The 23754-nt window shown below is 45.7% G+C and overlaps 1 pseudogene; it reads right to left on the bottom strand.

The window, feature by feature from the left end:
• The window catches only part of LOC115323028, a 40583-nt pseudogene that overhangs the window by 8620 nt on the left and 8209 nt on the right, over positions 1-23754 (bottom strand).

The raw sequence follows: 23754 nt of genomic DNA, 5'->3' as shown, positions 1-23754 counted from the left end.
TTGCCTTCTGATGTCGCCAGTCAATCAACGCCAAAATTGCATTGTCGTTGCGTTCGTCGTCTGTGTGAGTGTCACCGACTAAATTAATCATGCGAGAAAAAAAAAAACGCAGGATGGCGGCGCATTCTCTGCGTGCGATTGGTTAGTCGCATGATAGGAAGCGCACAAAGGCCACGAGTGCCGTGAAGGTGCCTTTTTGGCACAGCTTGATCTGATTCCATCGAATGGTACTCGAACTCTCCGTGAAACCGAGTATAGCGCCTCATTCGAGCTAAGAGATTTTGGCGTTGCGTTGTTTATTTCTGCGGAGCGGTGACCTCTCTGTTCGAATTTGTGGCCTAACAGGCTGTACCACATTCTAGCCATCCCCATCCGTAGGGTTAACGCGTAGACGGAGTGCTCCAGTCGAGCACCGCCCACCTGGTACTGGAATCCCGTGGCAGCCACTTTTATGTCGATGACGTCGAAGGACTTCCCCGGGTCCCAGTGGGTGTCGTTCACGGCCACCACGATGTCCACCAGGGTGTCGCTCTGGCCGGCCGGTGTCTCGCACTGCACACTGCGCGAGCGGCCACGTCAAACTTTCGTCACGAGCTGCTTCGTATTTCGCGCGCCGCTGAAACTATTGCGGGCAGCAACTGAGGAAGAGGAGGAGACGAGAGCTCGCGGGGGCGTCAGAACATCGAGTTCTGATTGGAACGATTAGTGGGTAGATGCGAAGTTAGCCGCCTTTGTCTCTATTGACTGTTCGAACGCGAGTGTCGAATACCTGAAGCCTGTTTATGGCTTTCAAACACGTTTTGAAAGCGAGTAGGGACAGAAGCAGTTAGCTTTAAGTGGCCTTGAGGACGTGACCTTGAACATGGTTGGGCCTACAAAGCCACCTCTTTAAAAATTGGTTGATAATTGTCCATTCTGTTAAACGCGATTAAATACAGTAAGTAGCCTTACAGAAGAATCGTTATTGAAAACAACAGACCGATCTCACTAAGCGTTGGGCGCATGCGTGATGCCGCCATAACTTTAGTTCATAGATGGCAGGCGCAAGTGCCCGAGACGGCTTGTGCCGTCTCGGGCTCTGCACGCGCAGAGCCCCAGCAAGCTTGCTTTGCGTGCGGAAAGATTAAAGTTCCCTCGATGCATTGCGGCTCCAATGACGTTACCAAACTTGCTGGTGAGATAGGAAAGGAAATGGTAGTTTTTAAATGGTTGAAATTTGCCGTACACACATCGAGGAAGACGTCAGACGGCCTCTATAACGACCTCAAGGACGACGCATAGGACCATGTCAAAAACGACGTCTAGGACGACTTCAAGGACAATGTATAAAACGCCGTCTACGACGACGTCGAGGATAACTTCCTCTAACGTCATCGAGGATAACGTAATGTGAAAAAAAGCGTAAATTATTAGGAAGAGAAGAAGGGGACATGGCAGGGAGCTATGTCTTGGTACCTGTTGCGTCAACTTTCCATTCTCGATTTGGCTGACCCTTTCCTGATACCAAATTCCGATGCTGTTCTATCTTATCTAAACATCAACGTAAACACAACACGATTTGCTATGTCTTTTGATGCCGAAGCAATATTTTATTCAGTACCACACGAAAGGTTATTTGCCTCAGGAAGGAATTGTATTGAGGATAATGGCTTACTTCCTTTTCAAAATTAGTGTGGCATTACGATTGATTCTTTCTTGGAGCTCTTGAGGTTCTACCTTTCCTCCACAATGGTCACAGTCAACAAAATTTCTTATACCAAAAAGAAAGGAGTATGCATAGGATCGTGTGTAGCACCAGTGCTTTGTGATATTTTCCTATCGCATTGTGACCGTGCACAGAGCACAGATGGCACGGAGCATACCTATGACCAAAGTTTCACGTATCTTCAGGTACGTTGAGGACTACCTGGTATTACTTATTGATATGCCAGATATAGGTACCTGTCAGGTGGTGGAGAGCATACGTAACATCTTCGTCGAGCTCAAGGGCCAAACTTTACACATGAGCTACCACCAAAGAGCGTGCTTCAATTTTTACACCTGAAGCTCACATTTCAAAATAACTCCACTTACTGGATGTATTCACCACGGTCAAAGAAACGCCTTGTTTCATTTGATTCGACACATTCCAAGATTATAAAAAGAGGAATCGCAAAAAGTTGTCTCAGCGCGGCACTCATAAAAGCATGCTATACCACACGGCCTAGAAGAGATTCGACTAGCAGGTTAAACGACTCCAAGATACTGAGTAACCAAGATCATTTCTGTTTGATATCTCTGAATGCTAGGCGTATCCCAACAGACGGAGTGAAAGAACTTAAAAGAAACGTAGGCCTGCCGTTGTATCGTACATCCACCGCGTATCTCACAACTTGAAGAAGATAACCTCCCGGTTTGACATACCTTTTGTTTCTTCGGCACCGGAGAAACTCAAGAGACCTTGCCCCAAAGTCAACACTCCAAAAAGCACCACCGAACAATGTGATTCAAGACGCGTGCACAAGTAGAGTAGCTGCAGCGTTGGCAACGTATATAAAATGCCGTGCACTTCTGGGAAAGTTTATTTGGGACAAACTGGCTTGTGTGTAAACGTGAGACTGCGGAAGCATGCCATTTAGCTCAAATCGTCGCCGTCTGGCCACTTAGCTTTAGACGTGCGAGACTGTGGTTGTTCCCCAGTGTTCGACCATACGTTAGTTTTAAAAGTGCTCCCGCAACAAGAGAGCTCGTGAACTTTATGAAGCACGGACTATTTTGCTAAAAGGAGCGTACAGTATTAGCACACCAACTGTGGCACTGTCAGCTAAATTACTAGTAACACTTCACACGACTTTTCTCAACACCTACGATTCAATTTAATGATTCTTTTAATTCTTCGTTTCTTTAAAAAGTGCTTTCAATGCGTTTCTTTTCTTATTTTTATTTTTCGTTTTCTTCTTTATCGTTATCTTTTTCTTTATTTTTTTCAACAGTTCTTCTTTATCACTCGACTCCCTATTTCCTTTTTGTCTTTTTCTAATTCTTTCAATACATGTCGGTTGTAAGAAGCGCTCTGTCCTGTCCACATCTCCTCTTAATCATTTGCGCTTTTTCACGTCATGTTTAACCAACTAGCCCACCAGTTAATTTTAATCGAGGATAACGTCTGAGGACGACGTCAATAACGGCGTCTGGGACGACCTTTTAGACGACGTCGATGAAGGCATCAAGGACGTCGAGTGGGACGACGTCGAGGACGACTTCTAGGACGACCTTAAGGATGACGTCGGTTTAGGACGATGTCCGATAACACGATGTCAAGAACGACATCTAGGACGACCTCTAGGACAACCTCAAGGACGACATCAAAGAGGGCGTCTAAAACGACTTCAAGGACGACCTCTAGGACGACGTAAAGGACGACGTCAACGACTTCAGGTCACGTTAGCTTCAGCTACCGGCGCTTAAAAGGTTACGCGAGCGGAGCTTGCGCTTCAGCCAACATCACTTCAGCCATGGGCTCGCTCTCTAAAACACATCCCAGCCTCAACAGACAGCAAAACATATTCAGGAATTATAGTACAGATACCACGATATACACCCTTTTTGGGGTTCTAAGCGACTGCAGTATGTGGTACGAGCTCAGAGGACGTTAAGCCGAGAAACGCAGTGTCCTCTGGGATTTGAAGCAGATTGCTTAGCGAAACGTCGAATGCCAATTTAAGGCTACTAGATGGTTTATTTTTAAGTTGTTCCTATCACAATCGACTATGACCGTTACTCCTACTTGTCTGGAATGTTAACGTCTTCTCTTTGATGATGTTTCACAAGGAACAACTTTTTAAGATTGTTACAAGTTGAGGCTAGTAAAAAAGGTTTTGACCGAAATAATTCTTAGTCTCGGGGCATCATTATATGTAGGAATATATCATAAGAAATGCACTCAAGAAAACTTTAGTAGATGGGAGCCTTCGAAAATGAGATTTTTTTCGAATGAAATGGGAAAAACTGTTATCATAAACGTTACTTAATAAATTCCCTCCAGAATCTTTAAGTGCCTACAGTAAGTCAGGCAAGAAAGTCATGTAAGTCATGCTTATAAAAAGAGAAATTTGTCATCAGCTACCATGTTGACATACCCTTTCCAGATATATAAATTTTCCTGGTTAGTCAAGTGCGCCAGGCAAGGTCACACATGATGCACGAGATTTAGACTTCCACATGCATGATTCACCAACGTCTTCAAATTTCAATGGTCTTTGGAATGCCCACAGGACATGAAAGCATACACTTCAGTTCACAAGCATGATTATTTCTCCAAGGTGCTGGTGTCTGCCCGATAAAACCAGTTCGTGGCCATTGCGCACGCTATGGCCCAGATGAAAAGCGCTACTGACAAGGTGTAATTCCAGTGGACCAGTGCACAGGGCTTGTTGCCCACGGTGACTTTGATGGAGCTGTCAGGTTCGTGCGCGGGGGAGCCGAAGTTGTCGCCCTCCAGGGTAAGGAGCGTGCCTCCGGAGCTGGGACCCTTGGTCGGCGACACCTGCGGAGACAAATACGGGGATTTGAGAACCTTCATCTGGACTATAGATTCGTTGAGGCATCAAGGATTTCGATCAAGTTGAGGAGTAGCCCTTTGTATACCAACCCCATTGAACGCTATCAAACAGTTTTTTACATCCCTTATGAGGTTACCGTAGGATATCAATTCCCCAAAAACATTTTAAATAATATATAATTAAAACAAAAATCGCGAATGATTATTTATACGAATAGGAACATAATTCGCACAAGCAGGGATAGCGTACCACTTGCCTTTTCCAGGACGATGGGACAGCGCTGCAGGTCGAGGGCTGTACTGGGAGTGCACTCGCCAAAGTGGGCGCACTTAGAGCCGCACCAGACGCACACCAGCGGGTCTCGAGTACGGTTCATGCAGACCGAGCAGCTCTCGTAGATAGAACACGAGCCCACCGGAAAACGCACCACCTGAAAAAAGTGCGGCACTCGGTTTAAAATTCGTTTCTGATGACGAAATTCGCCAAACAAATCCTTCCAGCACCATTTTGGCCGCAGATTCAGAGCGCATTTATTGAAGACCGGCCACCAAAGTTTTCCGTAAATTGCCAGTTGTTTGATGTATGTATTTTCGGTTGAATATGCATATTATCTTAGTGATACAACATGCACAGTCCATATCAGTGGATGTTTCTTTTCTTGAGGCCATAAGTGACTGCAACAAAGAACCACGTTTGTGGCATATTTGAAGCAATTGCGGTGGCCTAAAAAGAACTGAGAGCAGTCATTCGTAGATTATTTTTGAAACCGTGGCGTCATTGACGAATGGCTCGCGGGGAAGAACGCTTTTGTAATCCGAACCGAAACCCGTATTCGTTTCGAACTAAGACCGGCTGCGCTGGTCTTAGTAAAAAGTACTGTACCCCGTTTAAAACGGGGTACACTACTTTTTATATTTATATATATTCATATACTTTTATAAAAAATTTAGCACCATTATCGACAAGCATGAATACGGAAAAAGGAAGTTGTTTTTGCTTTTTTATGTTCTTTCTTACCCAAAATAACTTACACATTGTTAATTCTCCAAGAGTAAGGCTAGAGGCTCGAACCAGATGTCAAAGTTTCAGAACTAACCGCTATCGTATTATTAATTTTAAGGGACTTTCTTTTTCAATAGGAAAATGGCAATTGATGGAGCCCTCGAATACATAATGCTGAATGGCAGCAAACGAAGAACAGGCTCCATTTTTCCATAAAAAGTTTCAAAAAAGAAAAACGCTTACAGCTTTTGAATACGACAATGGTTAGTTCTGAAACGTTGGCACCTGGTTCGAACCGTTCACACTACACGTGAACGGAGGCTCAACGTTGGGCAATGCGTCGTCTATTTGTAATGGGAAAAAAAAAAGAACATCCTTACAAATAGTGCTTGGGGAACCCGCTCTGTGTCAAATAAAACAGCTTAAATCTTTAGGAAAATAACGATAAAAAATATTTGAATGGAGTGCACCGATATACCTTCTTGCCCGTCAGAAAATATGCGTAGGTTCCCTCCGGATCCACGGCTGTGGACTTCTCGATGGCCGTTCCGATGCCCCCGCTCAGGTTGGTGGAATACAGCAAGGTCGAGGCCGACCCTTCCAGCTTATACTGAAAACAGACCGCGGGGCAGATCTGACAAACCGAGCATCGGTTTATCTTCGATGCAGTACGTCCCAAGCATTAAACCTCCTGTAGAACACCGGACAAGCACCCACCCAAAATTTGATATCGATCGTTATTGGGTACCCAGGAACAACCTTGCGGTAGTGATTCTGGCAAATATTAATAAAAATAATATTAAGAATAATAATAAAGATGTTTCTAGCAATATCTAGCACCAAAAAGGTGTGGTAACGGGCGCATCAAAGCCAGCATGAGGCTTGTGCGTTGCTACCCTAAACTAACAGTTGAACGTAGCAACTTGGAACCCGAATGCGAACTGAAGCTCACTTATATTCAGATGTGACATGTCATTAGGATGTCACGGGTATCTTGCGCTACAGTTTGACACCACAAACACACACACATACATAAATCTGTGTGCAAAAGGAAACAAACAAGAAAAGAACAAGAATGAAAGCTTTGTTGACAATGCAAATTTATGCATTAAGCATAGAAGGAAAAGGTGACTATGCTAAACAGAAATACACAGCATCCAGTTCAAAGGTGAAGTGCCACAAGCCCAAGGCTGCGTAAATGAAACCTACATTAAACAAAGAAAAACGTACATATATAAATATTTTAAAAAAATGTGCAGGTCTTACAACGATGCCCAACCGAAGATCTTGGCAGAAAGTGATACTTCTCAGAACTTTTTTTAACTGCTCGCAGCGAAGTCAGAGACACAAGCTCAGGCGGCAGTTAGAAAAAATCTGAGGAACATCATGTGCTCACGTACTTTCGCCATAGCGAGTATGAACGCGGGGAATTTGAAAAAGCTCTAAGTGACGCAAGACACGAGAGGATGAGCTTACTATTTCATATTCGTTGCTCCAAGAATGCCGCAATGTAACATACAGTATGAACGTATAGCGTTTGGCAGTCAGGAAGTTAAATAAGATCGAAAACGGCGGTGTCCTCAGGCAGTTTATCTTGTAAGAAATAATAATAATAATAATAATAATAATAATAATAATAATAATAATAATAATAATAATAATAATATTAAAAATAATACCGAGAAAGAGAGAAAGAAAGAGAGAAACGGGTCTAGCAAAGCCAGTAGAGCAGTTCCCTAGACCAGATCCGTATATAAAGAGTGTTTGGTCAATGGGAGAGCCAGGGCGTGCACCAGACGCAGATAGATAAGGCTTGATATGCTCTCTTGACCAAGAAGAAGCCGAAAATAATCACCTAGCGGTGGTAGCGAAAAACAGTTTTAATACGCACACTGAGAGATAAATGTAGCAACTCTTGATTGTTGAAAATATGGTGCACGTGATAGTTTGATTATGACCATGCGAAAAGATGTAAGAAACAAATGTGCTGCTCGAACTCTGTTTTGCTAGGACGGAGTCTGACCGCTTCGATGGTAGATTCCCGATCTCGGAGCCTGCCGTACGGATTACGTAAATCGTTCTGCAAATCGCACATGTATTTTTTTTTTGTACATTTTTTATATCTTTACATATTGTCACGAATGAAGAGGTGATGAAGCAAAGAATAACCGAGGAAACTGAAGCGTTTACTGGGGCGAACTGGTGGCCAAAACAAAAAAGGAACAGAAGATAAAAACAGAGCGCCGCGACCGTCAAAGTCGGCGTAACAGCAGAATCGGACGCTGGGGCGAGACTGTATGCGGCTCGCCACGTCTTCGTCCGTTTTTTTTATTGTTCCCCGTCTCAGGGTCTACAAAATGTCGATTCATTACCAGCTCGCCTGCACTCTATCACTGCCCACCTTTTGTACCGGCGTAGGTTTCTAGAACATTCTGTCTTGAACGTTTGGCGCGCAGAACATTCGTAACTCGATGAGACGAGAAAGTTCTCCAACTTGTGAGGAAGACAAATAAAAAGAATAAATAAAAGAACATTCCGCTACCTGGAAGGAAACTCAGATCTTGCGCGCGACAGTCAAGCACGGTAACCATTCGGCCACGCACGCTCTCGCTCAGCGACGCCCGTGGCAATATCTTCCGCCGTGATTTCGCATGACCGCGATCAAAACCTCATGCGCACGTTATTTTTAGTCACCAAGAATTACTCCGACGCCCTTTTTACTTTTTTTTTTTTTCGTGGCCACCGTTAGTGTATTTATTATTCGCGGTTTCTCGTTGGCCACATTCAAAATTGTGAAAACGCCCTAGAACACGCTCACCTCCCTTTCGACCAATGGCGCCTCCTCATTTTCCTCCTACGCTTCCCAGTAAATGGCCAAACCCTCTCTCTCTCTCTCTCTATATATATATATATATATATATATATATATATACGGCTCCACCCTAGACTTCATAGTTGAAACAAGTTTCCCCACATGCATGAAGTTTCACCAAACGTGTGAAAAAAGGTTCATTGTGTTTTCTTTTCTTTTTGTAGTCTTTAAAATGTATGTTTCTTTTTCGCAAGAGACGATGCGATTGCCACGGAGACGCCTATGCACAAAGTGGGGCAGTCTATATGGGGAAGCGAGAACATGGATGGGAGCGTATGGCGACGCTGTTTTATAGAGTGTCACAAATAATTACTGTGTGCACCGTTACTTCTTAGTAAGGAATACTTGTTGATGAACAGCTGAGGGTCCTTGGCAAAGCTCAGGAAGAAGTCCCGGTTTGTCTTCAGCTGGTTGATTGTCTCTACCGTCTCGTGGATCTTGTTGTCCAGGGCCCGTATCTCCCGCTGGTTGGCAGTGGACAGGGTTAAGTTTTTAATCTGGGACTTAGAGGGTCATCCACTTCGACGTTAATATCGTAGCACGCAGTATCTGATGGTACGCGCGAACAAGATCTACTTTGAAAGACATCATTGCACCACCGAGAATTGACGCAGCATCATGGATGTGGGGTGCATAGCACGCCCAAGTAGCACAGAGTTGGCCAAGGATTGGCCAATGGCTGGCAATGGCCCTTTGGCCAGTGGCCAGACATTGGCCAGAGACTGGCCTTTCTCTGGACATTGGCAAATGGCCACAGGCCATCAGCCATCGGCCGAGCATTGGCCAATGAAAGGCCACTCTTTGCCCACTGGCCACAAGACCATTCCCAGCCATTGGCCATTGCTTGGCCAAAACCCGTGCTGCTTGGCGTGGATAGCGATCAGGGGTGGTCGCTTGATAGAGGGTGCGATAATCCGCGCAGGGCCGGGCGTCAGTCGCCAGGTGTTGATTTCGGAACCATGTCTAGCGGTGAAGCCCACAAGCTAGAAGAGGGACGTATTATACCCAATTCGAGCATATGGTCGAAGGCTTGTTTGGCGGTCCGGAATTTTTCTGGAGGAAGCCTTCGGTGTCGTGAATAAACGGGGTGTCCTGTTGTATCGATGTGATTTTGGACGTTGTGTTTGACTTGGCTTGTGAAAGTACAAGAACGTACTAGGGAAGGGAATTCTTGCATGATATCAATGTAGAGAGAATCTAGCGGGACGAGCAGTGGAGTCACTCCAATCGATTGCAGCTTTGTGCGAGTCCCTGATACCGAAAGGAGCGTAGTGGCATCAATGAGATGACGGCTGCAGATGTCCACAAGAGGTTGTAGTGTTGCAGAAAATCTGCTCCGAGGATTGGATGCTGGATATCTGCGATAGGTAAAGATCCAGCACAAAACTTGACGCGATCCTAGGTTGATCGTGAGAGTGCGGACTCCGTAGGTGTGAATGACCGTGCCGTAAAGTGTCTTAAAGGGACCATGAAGGCAATTTAATTTTTTTTTTAAAAAGAAGGTGTTTCGGAAGCATTGGGGTTCTGGCATGCCACACAATGTTTTCTAGAACGTTGTGACTCTTATTTCTGTACCTGCAAATAAATTTGCGAAACCGAAACAAACATTAAGATTTCTTTCCTTTTTCGCCACTGGAAAGAGAAGTGACGTCAGGGAGCACTGTCGGCATCGGTGGGATTTAGTGCACACTCAGTGGGGTTCCCGTGGTTCGCTCTAGTGCACGGCGGTCTGTGAAGAAAACCTGGAAGAAATGGACGACAACGCCGCACTCGCAAACGAGTTTGAGCTCCCGTTCAGCGACCTCACGCCGACTGAACGGGAGATGCTGCTAAGGACGCACAACTCTGGATTGGCGCTTTACGAGGGCGCCCCAGACCTACCGCCAACTCCTCGGTCGCCGCCTCAGAGCGACTCCCCGCCTCACTTTTACCCAGACTCCGGCTGACGTGAAGGTGCTGCTCAAAGTCTTCTGGTCGGAAATGCAACGAACAAATCCTGACACCGCTGTCCTCAGCTCTACGCAAGACGACGGCGCGCAACCAAATGCTGCGCATTGCTGCATCAGTCGGCAGTTTATGCAAACTAACGTCGCCCGATCGACCGCACCTCTTTAGCCGACCTTTCGCGCAACCTACTACTGCACATAAACGCGGCATGATTGGTGAGACACCAGTTCGCAAAGCGAACACGAGACGACGCACGAAACCAAAACCAAAAGTTTGCCGCCCCCGGCGCTCGTACCTTTTTCTTTTTTTTTTGTCCATGGTTGCTCGATGTTTCTTACGCGCCTGAGGTAGCAGTGCGGGATGCGTTCAACCAGTGACAAACGGAGGGATCGTTTCAGATTATGCTTTTATACACGGTATGAAACCTATTAATTCCCAACTACAACTTCAAAAGATTATCCAACCGTTCAAAAAAAAAATTTTTTTTCATCACATCTCACCAACGAAATCGTTTGAACCAATCGCCAGACGAGGAGCCCGTTGTCGTCACGCTTCGACGGTGCACTTTAGTTCACCTTTCTGCCGCCGCCTCGGTGGGGTCTCAGGCATCGTTCCCGGCGCTATTATTGCCACAGTGAAATCATAACCAGTGGTCCCACTCAAGGCCACTTCCGGTAATCGCGCATACACAGCGCTCCTCAAGCCGGATGGCGACAACTGAAGGTGTAAAACAAAAACAAACAAAAAAAAGAACAGTAAAAAAGAGTCGCAATTGACTAAATTGAGTGCGTTAATGTTAATATTTTTATAAAACATAATAAGCTAGGTTATAATAATAAACCAATATGGAAAGAAAAAATCGAGCAGTTACCGTCAGCTTTAAAAGTTCATTGCCCTAACCGAAGTCATGTTTTTAAACGTCCCCGGTCGCGTTGTCGGCGTTGTCGGTGTTGCTGTTCTGCGAATTTCTCTTTTCTAGTACATTTCTCTTTTGGTTGGATCCTCGCTTGGCGTTTTAATGTCACGTGAGTTATCGAATCACGCTATGAATGTGTTCTAAATGGGCCTGCTCAGGCAGGAAGCCAAAAAGCCGGGGACTCGCTTCTCCGTTCGAGATTCCGGGATTCCGCTTCAAGTTCGTTGCCGGTGAGTGCAAACATTTAAAAGTGCTCGTGCTATCCTTCGCGTCAGGTCATGGCGCGATCGTCTTTTCTCCAACGCAGTGTATGTGACTCTGTTAATTTCTGAGGCGTATGTACGTCGGACGTGACATGTAGAACGGTCGAACGTAATGAATTGCTTCACGCGCAACCTCCCCGTACCGGAGCTTTCACACCTCTTTACTGGAAAAATATAAATATCGTGGCAAATGACGCGGATCAGGACCGAACCTGGGATTCGCTAATCTGTAAAATCATAAAAGAGAATTGTACTAAGATATTGAGGTGGGCTAGTTGGATATGCATGATGTAAAAATTAAATAGCGCAAAGGTTAGACAAAGGACAAAGGACAGAACATGTAGACAGGACAAGCGCTAACTCACAACTGGCGTTTTAATAGAAAAGAAGAGAAGGAAGCAGCATAGAAATACGCCGAAAAACGAGCTACCTACCGACTTCTGCCTACAATTTCTCGATCTACAACTAAAATTCCAAGAATACCACTCATGTTGGATGTATAAACCAAGGTCGAAGAAAAGATTACTTCAATATGAGTCTTCGCATTCAAAGCTCATAAAGACGGCAATCATCAACAACTGTCTCAACGCGGCCCTCAAAAAATCGTGCGAACACAAGGCGGGACAGAGCTTTGAAGACCAGTTACAACGGCTTGCGACTTCTGGCTATTCAAATACCATCTTGTGTGAGGCAGTTGAAAGAATGATCCGCCCTCGAAAGGGAAAGGAAAATACAAAACCCCCAAGACAGCGTCCTGCAGTGATACCCTATATCCACCAGGTGTCGCATAACCTGAAAAAGGTGGCGTCTAGATTTAGCATCCCTGTCATATTTTCTGCACCTAACAAGCTTAAGAAACTATGTCCAAAGATAAATAATCCGCAAGATCGAGAAGTACTATGCACCGTCAAACACAAGCAATTATATGTACCTTGCCAAAGCGAGGTAATTTATGAAATACCGTTCACTTGTGGCAAGATATACGTCGGGCAGACAGGCCGCTGCGTCAACACCAGATTGCGGGAACACGCCTCCTCACTCAATTCAACTCCAGCGGGACATCTCGCAGTACATGTCAGAGACTGTAAATGCCAACCGATCCTGAAAAAACGAAAATCCTACGACGGTTCCGCGATAAAACTTCGCGAGAAATCTACGAGGCCTTAACCATCAAAGACAAGGAAGACGCCTGTGTGAGTGCACCTTCAGTGGCTTTAACTGAAAAAGAATTAACTTACCTTCGGTGGCCAACTTGAGGTTGATTCAGCGGGAACTTCTAGTCTTCTCAACTTCTTCTTTCTTTAAGCTACAGCCTTTTCTTAATTTCAATTTCCCAGGAATTAATTTAGTTACGCAGCTCCCCTTTCTCTCATTTTCTTGTTTTCTTTTATTCATTCTTGTATATACCTTTCACTTTTTCCTTTTATTAATCTTCTTTCTTCCTTTTTCGGCGTATTTCTATGCTGCTTCCTTCTCTTCTTTTCTATTAAAACGCCAGTTGTGAGTTAGCGCTTGTCCTGTCTACATGTTCTGTCCTTTGTCCTTTGTCTAACCTTTGCGCTATTTAATTTTTACATAAAAGAGAAGTTGGCATCATAGTATAACATATAAAAAAACAAAACAAAAAAACACGCAACATTATAAAAAGTGAATTTACCAGTTACATATTTGCAAACAGGCTAAGTAGTCAATTGACTGGGTACATTGAACATTGAACATAATTCTGAATTAACTAGTCAGATGGATGTCCCTTGAAGGGAATTAACGGGAAGGCGCCTCTAAAAAAAAGTGTTGCTCAAACATGCCAATTTCCTGGACTCACACCTGTCTTCTCGCTCTCCTCAGGATACCCTGTGGGTATGGCAGCATGTGGCACCTGTCGTTCAGCATGCGTCGAGACCCCCCCCCCCCCCCTCCCCCTGTCAAGCTCCAGACATAATTTATCTCCGCTTGGCACGTCATGCAGTAAGACCCACAGTACTTATCTAATTTAGAAGTATAAGCAGGGACAGATCCAAGGGGGGCGACGAGGGCGGCCGCCCCCCGTCGCCCCCCCTTGGTTCTTCCCCTCACCAAGGGGCGACGATGTCGCCCCCCCCCCCTTGGTTTTCTTCCGACGGGGCGACGGGGCGGCCCCTTGGCCGCCCCTTTGCTCCAAAGTCATGCCCCCCCCCCCTCCCCCTTCTCAGAGGGAAATTTGACATGGTTGCACAACCCGGTGCAAACAAAAGAAGGGGAGAATAGTATCCTTACAAATTGTCTGCCCCCCCCCCTCCCCCTCCCAAAACGGAGTTCTGGATCTGCCCCTGAGTATGTGTGTCTCACTTCGTCCATTCACCGTATGCTGTTACCTTCCTGTTCCAGTATGGTTCCTCGGAGAATCAAAGGGAATACCACGAGGGCGACAAACGTGTGGAGGCAAGTTGCAAGGGCCGGACACCAGAGACAAGGACCATCAGTAACCAGGGGGATGAAGTGAGAAACTCAAGAGGCAGCTCATCCTCTGGGTCACAAGAAGAAAATCAGAGACCGTACGCTGGGAAATTTGTCGACCCTCGTCCTTGGTTGGCATGAACATTTGCTGTTCATATTCGTACTTGAGGCGAACTGTTACTGGAACTAGGTTGACTCATCGTTCTGCAGCTTACAGGGCGTTACCAAAGCTACGGCACAAACGAGACAATTGGAACATTTAGCGGAGAGACGGGACAACATATTGTGGGAGTATACTCCTCCTACGGAGAGCTCTCACAAAACTTGCTTCGTTGCTCTGATTAGCTCCAAAGGGCGGCAGTGTTTTTTCTTTGTCAAATTGGGCTGAAACAGATTATAGCTGTAATGTGGCCACCGAAATTGACATTGCGGCATAACATTCCCCATGAGGGTTCTGGCATCTATTCTATGATCTCTTATGCAATTATGAATGTCGCAGCCACAAGTGATCACTTGACAATATTCTGCAACTCGTCATATGACAAACTGCGTAAATGGTTGGGCAAGTGCACTAACGGCAGTTCTGCATATCTGGGAAAAAATAGTGGCTGGGAGGGCTCTAGCTCTTCCTCATCATGATCTGTCTTAGGGAGGGCTGTCTTGAAAACCCCTTTCAAGTCATTAATCTGAAAAAGAGTTTCTGGGATACGCTGACGCATAGCAGTTTCCGGCATCTATGAGGCACTTGAGAAGGAAAACCTTATGCAGTTGCAAGCTGCGAACCAGGTTGCAAACTGTGAGGACGACTTAGATCAACTCCTGCTTTTTACGAGTGGTCTCAGCATTGGGCATGCAAGCTGTGGAGCAGTTCTGGCAATTGGAACTTCAAGCTCCTGAATACTGGAACTGTTCCCATCAGCACGACAACCACAGCTGGTTGTCGAGCCAGTAGACCTCGTTCTGAAGTCACCGGAAGAAAACAACTAACCAGTTGCTGCCATCATGTTGTGTTAGCCAGTGGTCAAGAACAAGATTTTTTTCTCTTGAGCTTGAACAAAGTGTTCTTCAATTAGTTTGCTCAAAGCCCCTTTGACACGCAATGGCACACATAACCTAGCTGAGTGAACACCCTACCTATTAGTAGTGTTTCCAGTCTGTGCTAAATCATGAAAAGAGCCCTTGAAGAATAAGGTAGTGTTGTGAAAAAATAAATTTTTAATTCCTCATTCCGGAGATTCCCATCTGTTGGAGTTTGGATAGGAGCAAGCTGTGGTCTGCGCTGTTAAAAGCCTTTCTGAAGTCTAACTGGACGATCTCGCACGGAGTTGGGTTGTCGAGGCTGGTGCTGAGTGCATGGGTGAAGGCTGCCAGGGCCGATTCGCAACTCCTGCCGGGCGGAAACCGTATTGGTGGGGGCTCCATTGTTTGGCAAACGATGGAGGTTATGGAGATTGGTCAGTATGAATGGGTGTTAGACTTGAGGGGGCACCGTGTCCCTTTTTGAGAGGCGCTAGTGACGCAACTTTCCAGGATTTAGGAACAGCTGTGGGAGAGAAAATCGTTGAAGAGGCGAGTGAGGACGGGGGAGATATGGCCAGCACAGGATTTAAGCAATGCAGGGTGGAGGCTGTCTGGTCCAGGGCGTTGAGAGGAGTTGACACAAGCAAGGGCTTCGTAGGTTTCACACTGAAGAATGACTATGGAAGAGTGTGGTTGCTGGTGTGGCCATGACTGGCAGAGTTGTGGGTTGGGTGGGACAAAGGTTAGGTGCGTTAGGGTCAAGTAATGCTGCAGCCTGAGAAAACTGGTAAGAGAAGAGCTCGTGCTATGCCGTCAAGATTAGAATAGGGCCTGCCGTGATGTGTGAAGACCAGCGCATGGAACATTTTTTTATAGTGAAAACATGCCCAAGAGTTTGGACTGGCAGGTTGCTTCTGCTCCTAGTTGCTGTAGGTAATCGTTATGGGAGATATGGATGAGATGCTTGACTTCGGTACGTGCCTGGTGGGCTTGGTTGAGATGAGTGTGATTTAGAGGTGCTTTTTTGAATAGCCAGTGTTTACGTCTAATTAAGACTGCAATCTCCTTTGTCATCCATGGAAGGCTGCCGTGCCTCCTGTTGAACGCATTTGTGCTGAATTGCTGATATGTTGAGCGAGAGGTTGTCAGCCTCGTCAGCCAATGGGTGATCAAACACGATGAACCGGGGAGCGGGGTGGATAAGCTGATTGAGATGAGGGGAATCGGTTTTTTAGAACTGCTGGAACTTCTTGGCTTGATGACCTCGCTTAGGGGCTGAGCAATAAATATTGGTGAGGCGAGCACTGCGATCACTGTCTGGTAGGCTGGATTTCACTGCGCAGCGGTAGGATAAGGCGGGATTATTGGTGCGGACGAGGTCGAGGAATGTAGCATTACTGTTTCGAGAAATGTAGAATGAGGCGTCATGAAGTTGGGTGAGGCCAGCAGTTTTTGATACGTCTAACAGAATGTCATCGAGTGGATCAGATGAACAGTGCAGAGAACTTGCTGGGGTCGACGCGCTGTAGGCTCTCTTGGAGGAGGGCGTACGATTGTTCACGGAGGGAAGGTGGGCAGTAGGTAGACACCAGAAAAAGCTTGCCATGTTTGCAAAATACCTCGACAAATATGGCTTCTAGACCCGGAGGGGTGAGGTAGTCGAAACGCTGGCAGGGCAGGTGTTTTGGCATGGCGAGGACGGACGCCTTCGCCCCAAGGAGGGACGGTCTTGCTGGAATAAAGAGAACTGTGTGAGATTGATTAATTGCCCATTAAGTACCCACCGAAGACGGGCGTCCAGCCATGTCTCGCACACAGCGAATATTGTATTCGGGAAAGATTACTTCAGTGCTTTAAAGTCAGGAAGGTTGTTCTTTAGGAAGCAAACGTTGGAAAACCAAACGTGATTGGAGTCTGTAGACTCCGATCGCGCACTTTTCGCACGACAACTATGCCAAACGCGAAGTTGTCGTGCGAACGGTGAACGCTGCCGATGTTGTCGCTCGCCGGAGGCGGGTCAGAGAACTACTTGGTAGATCTGGCGATGATAATGGGGTACGCAGGGGCTCCGTGCTGCTTAGGGGATGGAAAGAGTTCATTGGCCAGGGGAGGGAGCTGGCACGTCACACAGAGCCACTCAGTTGATAATGAGGAGAGGCATTGATACAGAAGCGAGAGATACATCTTCGTATTTCTAGTGAAATCGCAAACGTTGCTTTGGAGAGTGGCGACATTGTCAAACACAGAACGGGAACACCAGGGGCAGGTTGGGCGTGAGCCGGAGTTTGAAGGTACACCCGTGAGCGATATGAAGGTGAACAGCCCTTTTCTTGTTTTTGACGCTCCTGCAAGTTTTGGAACAATCTCTGTTCCAGAAGAGGGCTAGAACGCAAAGTTCAGACCCAAAGCCACGTACCATTTGAGATGTTGAGAGTTAACATAGCTTTAGGGAGCCGTAAAACAGGCAAGAATCCAGGTAAGGTGTTCACCTTCATATTGCCGGCGGGTGTACATCACCAGTGATCAGCAATAACGGGATTAGGTGAGGTTGTTGGCGAGGGCGAGGAGTGAAGAATGCTCAACCAGGAGGTTGCTTCCATGGACGACAATGTTCAATGGTGATGCTAGTCAGAAAGTGGCATTCTAGGTGCTTACAGTTTGTCGATGATAGGTGATATTTCTATCGAAGGGCCAGTAGCCCCGTTAGGCAGTTCAGGAGACGGAGGGTTGTAAAGGCGCGCTGTCATCGAACCTAACAGCTAAACATTGTGCTGAAGAAATTGACTGGCTAGATCCAACATATCTCATAGAAAACTGACCAGGGGGGCAATGTTCGACAAATGTCTTGTTTCTCCTGAGAAGAAACGGAAGAGATGGAAGTGACGATATTGCGTCTGATTGGTTAGAGGCTGAAATGACGAAAGAGGGAACTTCCATCGTTTGAGCCTCTAACCGATCAGATGAAATATCCTCACTTCGATCACTTCCGTTACTTTTTAGGAGAAACGAAATATTTGTCGAACATAGCCCCCCAGGTGTATTGAACATTCATCTTGGCGGGGAAAAGGGCGGGCAGGTCAAATGCACCTCCAAACACAGCTTTATTATTTTCCACATTAGCCTGTAGTTACTGTTAAAGCAACTGGTTTGTAATCACAATCGTTATGTAAAACTGGCGAGTCTGTGCAGTTTTTTTTTTTTTTTTTGCATGGTTTATCGATAGTTATTTTGAAATACCTTTACCGCGACTTTACCTCTACCTGTTTAGACTAAGTTTGTTGAGCTTAGGTTTATCATTTTTTATGCACATAGCTTGAGGGCTAACATTCAAGCTGTTTGTATTACCGTGTCTGTTCGCTAATGCCCGCCAGCAACCGCATCATTGCATGTGCTGTTTGTAACGTTTTCGTATAAATTGTACTATGTAGAGCAAAAATAAACACTTGCCTGCTTGAAATAACTCTTGCGTGAATAAAATACCTGTGATTGTCGTCCAGCGGGCACGTCACAATAAAGCGAAAACGCAACGCAAGCGGACAAGAGAAGCGGGTAAACAAAATGCCATGGGGGCCGCCATCTTGAAAAGCAAAACAATAAAACCGAAACATAAAATGTGGTTAGTTACCCCATCCGTGGTGAGAGGGCGCTTTTACGAGTTTAAATAATTATTTGAGCAACGTTCGCTCTTTTTGAATTAATTGGTTATCAATATAATTTATATTGTGTGAATAATATGTAATGAGTTAAGTTCTACAATGTACTTTCATTAACACAAGGCCCTCGATCACGTGGTTTGCGATTACCACAGGCTTATTCTACAGTGGGCAAACTGTGTATGATAAACTGTGATTATTACCGCGCCTGTTTGCTCGATTGGTGCGACACCCAAACCTCTGTTCGGGCTAGAACTTGGTCAACAGCATCTGGGACGTGCCTGACATTCATTCAAATCGTCGAATAAAACTTCGAAACTGCATTCATGGTCCCTTTAAGTTGCGAGGGTTGCTGATTACGACAATCTTGAGCTGTTGGAGGCAATACTGACACCTCGGCGTCGGTGTTAACTAGGAAACGAATTTTTGTGTCCTTATCTGGGAGAAAAACAGGCAAAGACGACGTTGCAACCGGCCAGGCGTACTCGTCGTCGCTAGTAGCTGGCGTTGCTGTTTCCCGGCGCCGTTCAAGTGCATTTCCGGGCGCGGGTGCCCAATGTACGGGGATACCAACATTGTTGGTTAGCAGCGCTGTAGGACTTGCTACGTCAGCGGGCTGGCGAGTTGTTTCGACGTTGTGATGGCGATCGTGAAGGGCGAAGAGCAACCACCATTTTTGTCAACTGATCCGTGCGTCGCTCCATGGCGGTGCAGAAATCTGAGGGCTGTTGTGGAGATCGAATTGTTTCGTAAACTTCCGGGCGGCGTGTCGTTGATATGTCGATAATGCGATCCACCACATTTGCGAGGTCATACAGGGTTGCGCTCTCTGCTGACGCGAGCATCATACGGACGTCGTTGGGTAGACGCTGCAAATCAATTGTTGCAGAAGTGAGTCCTCAATGGTGGCGTTTCCCAACAAGCGCCTCATCCGACGCAATAACTGAGAGGGTGTTTTGTCTCCCAGCTCTTCTGTAGTCACGAGTTGTAGCCGTCGCTGTTCGGATAGGCTGGTGCGTCGAACTAGTTCTGCCTTGAGGATGTCGTAGGGTGTTAGCGTGGGTGATGCTAGGATAATATCGCGCACCTCCGCTGCATCTGTTGATGTCAACGCGTTTACAACGTGATGGAACCGCGACTGCTGGTCTGTGATGCGCCGCAAGGCAAATTGCGACTCTATTTTCGCAAACCACAACTGCGGATCTGCGGGCCAGAATGGCGGAAGGCGGACGGCGAGGGCCGCGACTTGGGACTGTTGCGCTGCAGAAGAGACATCCGTTGCCGTCGCTGCTCGCCTTGGTGTTCTGTCGGGACGTCCGGGTCACCACTTATATCAATCCGTATTTATATATACATTATTTACATATCATTGTAAAGACCTTCGAAAACCTAGCGGCTCATACTTGCTCGCGAACTTTCTCTCCCTGTCGTCCTTTTCTTTCTTGCCGTTCAAGAACTGGCGCGTGCCGCCTCGGTGGCTCCGACGCGAGAGCGCCGGCCTACGGATCCCCAGGTGGCGGGTTCGAATCCCGACCGAGGTGCCCGCAATATGACGAAGGCTTATTGCGGAGGAGGCGCCGTGTAACCGAGCTTTCGGTTGCACGTCAAAAAATCCCCAGGTGGTCGAAATTAATCCTCAGTCCTCCGCTGGGGCGTGCCAGATGCCCGTCGTAGGTTTGGCACGTAAAACCCCCAAATTTGACTTTTTTAGAACTGGCGCGATGACCGCTATCCACTCCTTGAAATGTTTAGCAACAATATTGAAGAACAATATTGGTGCGAAAGCAGTACTATATTTGTAACATCGTTCACGGTTGAGTTGGTCACTCAACTCCTTGGCGTTTTCAGATAAGTCTCTGAGTATTAGGATCGTTATTTTGAGAAATAAAATCGCAAATACGGCACATTGCGCAAGAGCGCTCTGGATAGAAGATTTTTTTTCTCCGTATCTATAAAGGCTAAGCTCTTCAATCTTTGCCAGTGTGTTGCTCTGTATATTGTTTGTGCATGAAATGCCGTGGTCCTCGTTAGCGGCAGATATTTACGACAATTCCTCACCGACGGGCATTAAGCTAAAAATGGATTACTTTGAAAATCATTAAAAAAAGCCATCTTTAATTTTCTTTAAACTCTCCGATATTAACATTTATAATATGTACTAACAGAATCTGCAAATACATAATGCAATATTTGTGTGGCTTTGAAGTTATCAAGCAAGAAATAGGGCCAAATTGACGATAACGTGGTTCCCATAAATGGGGAGTGCACATACCCATTCTTCACAATTTTTATATTATTAAAAAGCGTACAAATGCTACGTGGTGGTCAGGAAAATACAAACTGACAGCAAAGAGGTGGACGGTAGTTTTGAAGGGAAAATTCCTAATACATTTTCGTACAAGTGACTTAAAATGCCCAAGGCCCGAGAGCGATCGTGGTGCGCCACCCTGTAACATGCTTCGCGGTGCCTGTTCCAACAGCTCGCCACCCAGTAACATACTTCGCGGTGCCTCTTTCAACAGCTCGCCACACTGTAACATGCTTCGCGGGGCCTGTTTCAACAGCTCACCACCCAGTAACATGCTTCGCGGTGCCTGTTCCAACAACTCGCCACCCTGTAACATGCTTCGCGGTGCCTGTTTCAACAGCCGGTGTGTAGCGTTTCCGTCTACGCGACGCAAAGGAAGCAACCGGAGTGACTTTGCAAACAGATCAGCCTACAACCTTGGCGGTAACTTGATATAGGAGGTAGGGCGCGGCAGAATCTGAACCTGCGCCGCCTGTGAGCGACGATAGTTCCGGCGCCGTGAAAAGCTGCACAACGCAAAAAAACAAAAAAAAAATTCAATTGAATGAGATTGTCTTTAACTTTATTTATATGACAACGGTTTAGAAAATCGTGAAATCCAGTTTGGGTATGCTCATGTGACCTACGTCAGTGATGGTGCAGCAAGCCACTTTAAAAGGGGGTGCAACAATTTTATGTTTTAAAAAATTTGCATCTCGTAATTTTTACGTTGTTTATCGTGTCCCGGAGGATAGAAAAAACACCTCCTTCATTAAAAATGTCGCGATTCCGCTGCATAGTCCAAAAGCAAAAGCCGAGCTGTTTCCCCCACCCGCAGCCGCAAGTGGCAGCCGATGGAACGATGGCGAGAAGATTACGTGACCTCGCTCGGCTCTAAGCTGCAGCATAGCGCCCGCTATTGTCAGCAGAGAGACAGAGAGAAAGCGTCCTCCGAGATAGCACACGGGAACCTACACGGCACTCCGAATGAGCGACCCTGGAGACTGGGAGTGAGTTGAGGGGTGCCCGAAATGCCAATATTTATCTTTTTTTTTTTTTTACGCAACAACTAGGACACGCAGGCGAAATCTGTTTTCTGTTCTTTACTTCAGAAGTGTCAGAGGTCAACTTCCACAAATTTTTCACCGAAGTCCGGAAATCGTTGCACCCCCCCCCCCCCCTTTAAGAAGAAACGCTTATGGTCAAGAGGTCCAATAGCCACGTGACAGCCGAGTCAAGAGGTCCAACGAGTCAAAAGGTCCAATTCGAGTCAAGAGGTCGAACGCGTCAAAAGGTCCAATTTGTGTCAAGAGGTCCAACGCGTCAAGAGGTCCATCAAGTCAAGAGGTCCAACGCGTCAAGAGGTCCAATGCGTCAAGAGGTCCAACGCGTCAAGAGGTCCATCGAGCCTTATTTTTATCTTCTCTGTTTATAATGATATTGCTAGTAATGGGGACGGGGGGGACTGCTTGTGACGGTTTCTGACTGTTTGAACTATTTGAATTATATTGGGCTATGCAAGTACTACATAGCCATTGGATACAAGTAGACAGATACTATTTGCCACAAGGTATATATATTTGAGTGTTAAATAATGTATAGTGCCTGGTGACATAATTTGGACTTGTAGAACTTAATATCTGTGTTCCAGTCTCTCTGTTCTAGGACTCAGTTACGCCATTTCTATGGAAGTGTCTCTTAAAATCCCGAGATATAAACAACAAATGTACCTCAGCCATCTCGCGTTTAGCCTTCCCTTTCATGTAACTCAGTATTTGTAATCGTAAATACTTCCTTGGGTAACTTTGTCTATTCCGGATTCTCGTATGTTCTATTAACAATATGATGCACTACTATTTTATGTTTTAGTTTTTATTCACTGATCTCACCGAATCACTAAAGAGGTAAATAACACAACATAAAAAGAAGCTCAAATATCATTGGAGGGCGTCTTTAAACGAGCCCAGATTATGCCACTTGGCGTCCCATAGAGTGTTGCAAATGAATGCGAGCATTGTCTTCTTGAAACGTTGTGACCGGTGCGAGTTATAGCGAGTTAATTTGGGCCGATGGCTTACTCAAAAGCACGGAGCAGCCACAAATATTTATGCTAGCTATATGTAACTCCTTTACTGCTCTTTATTTTTGAAAATGCGGTGAAATAAATCATGAAACTGAACGTTTCATGATTACGCACTCTTGACACGAATTACCGAACACTTGTCTGTCAATATCATTTATTTTTAGTTAAAATTACGCGATGTGTTAGTCGGTTGGAATTGTAAGATGGTGGGTTAGTTGCTCAATAATTCTTGAGAAAATTGGATTATAAAGACTGAAGTGGATTGAAGAATTGTTCGTGTCGGAAAACACGTCGATCTTTGAAACCTATAGATCTAGTGTGTCCAGTGCTATAGTTAAAATAGGCCACGGCGAACGGAAAAAATGAGTAACTTTACACGCCATCTGCGCGAGGCCAAACTGTCTCATCAAGCTCCTCGAAGACCAAGGAATTCAAAATATCAATGAAGCTATTTTGACGGGACGTGCACAAATTATATCAATTACTACAACGGTTAAAAATAATGACACAGAAATTAAAAAAAAAACTATGTTCATTTATCCTGACGACAAACGCTGTAATGGTGCTTTAATGTGATGGTAGACGTCGAAATAGCAAATAACTATGGACATATTTTTCGTATGTGACGGAAGATATGTTCAAAATGGTTTTACAATTAGTTCGAACCCGGAAGTCGAAGTAGCCACTTCTTAAAAAAAAAAAAAAAAGCTTCTCGAATTGTGCAATTTTAACAACTT

This window comes from Ixodes scapularis, unplaced genomic scaffold (assembly GCF_016920785.2).
Source record: "Ixodes scapularis isolate PalLabHiFi unplaced genomic scaffold, ASM1692078v2 PGA_scaffold2__306_contigs__length_199485367, whole genome shotgun sequence".
Lineage (NCBI taxonomy): Eukaryota > Metazoa > Arthropoda > Arachnida > Ixodida > Ixodidae > Ixodes > Ixodes scapularis.
The sequence above is the reverse complement of the archived record's forward strand: the minus strand, read 5'-3'. Positions and strand labels throughout refer to the sequence as shown.